A 6,498-nucleotide genomic window follows, 5' to 3' on the forward strand; every position below is an offset into this window, starting at 1 on the left:
TTTTTCGTTCGCCGTTTTCTCGTTAGATCTATCTTTTTCGTTTGCCCACAGATGATGGCCTAACTCCTAAGATTGGACGTACGGGCAATACGGATGCTTAAACTTTTATCTTGGGGCAAGGGAATATTATGGGTAAGGAACATATCCAAGAATTTTTCAATTGTGTGGGAAATCTAAGTCTTGATGATGCTCCTATAATTAGAACTACTAGGTCCTATGCAGATGCTATTTCAGCACTAGTTCTGAAACTTGAAAGTAAATTTATCTGTACTAATTCTACTTTGCAAAGATTATTTTTTGAGCTCCCCGTTATAAATAATCCTAAGGCTAAAAGGTTGGCCACTCTCGTTCTTATGAATGAGTTTGACTATATCATACAAGAAGCTAGGGAAATCTTTGTTTTTTATGGTATGAATCGTGAAAAACCCGTGATAGATGAAATTATTTACAATAGTGATTATGTGTTAAGACATTTTCTTGGGGATAATAAAATCTTTGATGATAATCTTAAAAAGGAAGTCCCCATTCTAGATGTAATTCAACAAGTTTTTAATAATGTTAATCAACATTACTCTTGGATTGTTGCTGGAAATCAACGCGGTTATGATAATGGGCAACTTAATAGTGCTAAAGTTTCTATGGATAATATGGTTTAAGTGGTTTTTACAAAACACCATGATGAAAACACCTCTAAGGGAATTAAGAAGAAGGATGCCAAAACTTAGATCCTTACTTTATGCCTAGCTAGGGGCGTAAAACTATAGCACTTGTTGGGAGGCAACCCAATGAATGAAATTTATTTTTGCTTTTTGCTTCATGTTTTTGAGTGTTAGCACAATTATACTATTGTTATGATTGTGTTTTTAGTGTTCTAATTAGTTTTTGTGCCAAGTAAAGCCATTAGGATTTTCTTGGGTGATAGTTGTTTGATCTTGCTGAAAAAATAGAAACTTTTATGCTTGCGGAAATAATTTTCATTTTTGACCAGAGAGCGATAAAATACCAATTCCTTTCACAGTAGATTATAAACAAATTCCCAGGACGTCGTAATTTTTCAGAGTTTTTGGAGTTACAGAAGTATTCGAAATATCCCGATTGCTACAGACTGTTCTGTTTTTGACAGATTCTGTTTTCTTTGCGTTGTGTGCTTGTTTTGATGATTCTATGGTTTTCTTTGATAAGTTTTTGCCATAGAAAATTTGAAATACAGTAGATATAATGTAAGAACAAAATATGAATTGGTTTGCTACAACACTTATAGTAGTGATTTGTTTTCTTATACTAACGATCTCAGAAAGGCTTTTGTTGAGTTTTGTGTGATTGAAGTTTTCAAGTTTTTGGGTTATCTTGCGATGGATGAAGGAATAAGGAGTAAGAAGAGTCTATGCTTGGGGATGCCCATGGCATCCCAAGCTATTGTCCAAAGAGAAGCAAGCAGCTAAGCTTGAGGATGCCCCGAGTGGCATCCTCTCCTTCTTCTAACGACCATCGGTATTTTACTCGAAGCTATATTTTTATTCGTCACATACTATGTGTTTTGCATGGAGTGTCTTGTATGATATGAGTCTTTGCTTGTTTTATTTTGCATTTTAAGTCTTGATCCCTTGCTGGACACACCTATTTGAGAGATCCAAAATTATGTCATGACTTATTAGAATTGCTCTCTATGCTTCACTTAAATATTTATGAGCTATGGATTTGCTCTAGTGCTTCACTTATATCTTTTTTAGCATAATGTGCTTTAGTATTTTTGAAGAAATTCTCTCTTGCTTCACTTAGATTTATTTGAGAGTTAGTAAAAAATTTCAAGAAATTCTCTCTTGCTTCACTTAAATTAATTTGAGAGAAAGAAATTTTATGCGCATGATCTTCACTTATATTTGTTTGAGCTTATCAAACGCAACATATGAAAATAAGTTCCAAAGTGATAGATATCCAAGAAGGATATAATTAAAACTTTCATGAAGATCATTGGAAAAAATAAACTTGATTCTTAGTAATAGTTTTGAGATATGATGATGTGATATGTGAGTCATCTTGAGGAGTAATTATGCTTTAGTAAGAATATTGTTATTAAGGTTTGTGATTCCCTATGCAAGCACGAAAGTCAGTAATTATGCAATGAAATTATATCCTACTTGTGGTGCATTATTCTGTGTTAATTATGCTTAATACTCACTTATGAGATTATTCATTTCTTGGTTGGTCGCTTCTCAATCCTTTGCTAGCCTTCATTTTGCACTAATGATCACTACTTGTGCATCCAAAAACCTTTAAACTAGTTTTTCCATATGAGTCCACTATACCAACCTATATAAGGTATTCTTTTTCCGTTCCAAGAAAATTTGTATGTGCAATATCTAATATTCAAAATACTCTTTTGTGTGCTCGTACCGCTAACAAGGCGGTGAGGGGTGGCTAATATTTTCCATGCTAGATGTGTTATTCTCACGATGAGTGTTTATTCACTTGTCATTGCACGAGAGTCAGGAAAAGGTATTAGGGATGCCCAGTACCGAAATGAAAAATGAATTTACTTTATGTTGTCAAATAATAAATTCTTGGACAATGTTGGTTTGGAAGGCACCCATCGATATGGTTAGCCATGGAAAATGAAAGTATGGTGGAAAAAGGAATAAACTTTAATTTCTGTTTGGGAACCGCCTATGATATATCTAGCATGGAAAGTGTCGGGAACTCTAAGTCATTTTCATTGGTGGGAAAAGTATGTCTCTCAAAAAAAATTATCTCTCAATTTTCGCTTTGAGCTCTGGCACCTCTACAAATCCCTACTTCCCTCCACGAAGGGCCTTTCTTTTACTTTATGCAATTTTTATTTTGAATTTGAGTCTCCATCTTCTCTTATAAAGCAACAACTAGGAGGCACTATGATCGTACTTGAACATTGGGTGTAGTTAATATACGAGTGTGTTTTATGAATGGATCAATGATTGAGCATAATGGGCTAGGGATAGCTTTTTTTAGCGTTGATATTTTGAAAGACATGGTTGCTTGTTGGCATGCTTGAGTATTTAAATTACCGTGTCAAAACTAGTTGCTTTGAACAATATAAAATTCCAAAATGTACATGCTATAAATAAAAGAATATGATATGACATGTTAGGCAGCATTCCACATCATTTTTTTGTTTTTATCATTTACCTACTTGAGGACGAGTAGGAATTTAGCTTGGGGATGCTGATACGTCTCTAATGTATCTATAACTTTTTATTCTTCCATGTTGTTATATTATCAATCTTGGATGTTTTATAATCATTTTATAGTCATTTTATATCATTTTTCGTACTAACCTATTGACATAGTGCCAAGTGCTAGTTGCTATTTTTTTGCATGTTTTTTACATCGCAGGAAATCAATACCAAATGGAGTCCAAACACAGCGAAACTTTTTGGAGATTGTTTTTGGACCAGAAGACAACCAATGGGCCGAAGAAGCACCTAGGGGGTGCTCCGAGGGGAGCACAACCCACCAGGGCGTGCCAGGAGGCCCAGGCGCGCCATGGTGGGCTGAGCCCACCTCGGGTGCCCCCTGAACCGCCTCTTCTCTCTATAAATACCCCAATATTACAGAAACCCTAGGGGAGTCAATGAAAATCAATTCCAGTCGCCACAGAGTCCAGAACCACCAGATCCAATCTAGACACCATCACGGAGGGGTTCACCACTTCCATTGGTGCCTCTCCGATGATGCATGAGTAGTTCTTTGTAGACCTTCGAGTCCGTAGTAATTAGCTAGATGGCTTCCTCTCTCTCGTTCGATTCTCAATTCAATGGTCGCTTCGAGAGCCATATGATGTAACTCTTTTTGCGGTGTGTTTGTTGGGATCGGATGAACTTTGACTTATGATCAAATCTATCTTTTTATTCATGAAAGTTATTTGAGTCTTCTTTGATCTCTTATATGAATGATTGCTTATAGCCTCGTATTTTTTCTCTGATATTTGGGTTTTGTTTGGCCAACTTGATCTATTTATCTTGCAATAGGAAGAGGTGCTTTGTAGTGGGTTCGATCTTACGGTGTTCGATCCCAATGACAGAAGGGGAAACGATACGTATGTATCATTGCTACTAAGGATAAAACGACAGGGTCTATTTCTACATAAATAGATCTTGTCTACGTCATGTCATCCTTCTTATTGCATTATTCAGTTTCCCCATGAACTTAATACACTAGGTGCATGCTGGATAGCGGTCGATGTGTGGAGTAATAGTAGTAGATGTAGGCAGGAGTCAGTCTACTAATCTTGGACGTGATACCTATATAATGATCATTGCCTGGATATCGTCATGATTATTTGAAGTTCTATCAATTGCCCAACAGTTATTTGTTCACCCACCGTTTGTTATTTTTCTCGAGACAAGCCACTGGTGAAACCTACAGCCCCCGGGTCTCTTCTTTAATATATTTGCCTTCGCGATCTATTGTATTTGCCTTTTATTTTTAGATCTTTTAAACCAAGAATACAAAAATACCTTGCTGCAATTTATTCTTATTTATTTTATTTGGCGTTCGATCTATCAATCTACTACAATTTATTCACGTCTGTTTTGCCAATTTCTGGCACCGTTACCCAAAAGGGATTGACAACCCCTTTAATACATCGGGTTACGAGTAGTTGTTATTTGTGTGTGCAGGCGCCGCTTATGTGTTGTTGCTTGGTTCTCCTACTGGTTCGATAACCTTGGTCTCATCACTTAGGGAAATACCTACCGTCGCTGTGCTGCATCATCCTTTCCTCTTTGGGGAAATACCGACGTAGCTTCATGCCGCATCAGAGCCCCGGAGGTATATGCTTAAGCGCAAAGGACTGCTCGCTTCCCCACTGCCCAACTGAGATCATTGGCTGATGCCCAAGATGGAGGTGGAAGGGGGCTTCTCCACTTCCGTGGAGCTCGTGCGGGGTCGATGAAGGTCCTCGCAGCAAAAGGATCCGGCAAGACACCTGATGCATACGTCGGAGTCGCCTCCACGGTGGCCTTCATGGGACCCAAGCGGCGGCGGCCTCCCGTGTTCTACTTCTCCTTGATGATGGCGGCGGACGCGGAGGCGCTGGCCACCGACTCATCGCTCTCCGCGCACCCAGCTTTTGTGTCTGCTTGCATGGCACGTCCGCAGGCATGGGACTCTCAGCCACAGAAACGGGAGACGCGGTCGTAGAAACGGGAGGCGCGGTACAAGGCAGTGGCGTGGACGGCAGCGATGATGCCCGTGCTCCCCGTTGTGCCAGCATGGAGCAGCTCGCCGCTCCTCGTCAAGCCGGCTTGTAGCGGCGAGTTGCTAAACCACGCGTCGGCTTGGGGTGGCAACTAGCTCTGTCGGGCGAGGGAAGGGAGGTGGATCAACGAGTTGCATAGCTCGTATCCGGCGAGCTCGGCGGGCCACGCAGCCGGCTTGGATTTTGGATAAGTACTCTTCGTAAGCCATTGTAAGAGTGGACAAAATGGTGAATGAGGAGATATGGGAGCAGCAGAGGTGTGCGATACTTGGCCGGCGACTGGCCTCGTTTAAATAGGAGATTAAATAGATGGCAGATGGGAGGAGCTCGGCCAGCGTTGCATTTAATGTTGGCCCGGCCATGAACGGACGTGTGTCCAAAGTGGGTTTCTCAGCTTCCACACGGGTTTCATGGATGCGTTTGAATGCGGCAAGGAGGCATGTTTAGTTGCGCGTGCAGCGAGCGGCGCCCTCGACTCAAATGTTCGACACCGCGCCATTCTTCCACTGATGTGTGGGATCTTTGGGTACCTGGCCTGCATGCCAGTGAGCCAACACAGGCAGCGCATGACAGAGGAGCTTTTGGTGGGCCAGGGCAGTCAGAAGCGGGCATTTCATAAACTGATGATTGTTCATTGAGTGTGACATCATCTATTTCATGTAGATAAGGTACTATATAACGTAAGAGAATTTTAAAATTTTCATATATACATTGATAGCCCATTCGATACGTTGTGATTCATAAAGACCGCTGCAAACATCAATGTTCTGCTTATCACGGATAAGATTGATTAATACCCATAACAATCTGTGTCCTTAACAAAGGGTGCATGTACGTATAGGTTGAGTGTGTGTCTTGCATTGTGTGTTGTGTGCATGCTGGCGTGCGAGTGTTGCATGTGTGCATGTGTACATTTCAGTGTTGCATGCATGTGTGCATGCGTGTGTTTGTGAGTTCCTCTGTATGTGTCAGTGTTGCACGCCTGCAAGCGTGCGTGTGTTCCTGAGTGCATGTGTACGTGTTAGTGTTGCACGCCTGCGTGCGTGTGTTCGTGCGAGTGTTGCATGCATGCATGTGTGCGTGCAGGGTGAGGCTACACGTCAGTCGACTGACGTTTTCATCTCTGGTCAGTCGATTTTCCAGCCATTTGATACGAAATCAAGGGCCTGCAGTTCATCTTCAACCTCCACCCCCTGAGCCGCCAGCCACCACCGGCTAAACTACCGGCAACCACCACCCGCGCCCGTGCCGAAAACACTCCC

This window comes from Triticum dicoccoides, chromosome 2A, assembly GCF_002162155.2.
Source record: "Triticum dicoccoides isolate Atlit2015 ecotype Zavitan chromosome 2A, WEW_v2.0, whole genome shotgun sequence".
NCBI classification, from domain to species: domain Eukaryota; kingdom Viridiplantae; phylum Streptophyta; class Magnoliopsida; order Poales; family Poaceae; genus Triticum; species Triticum dicoccoides.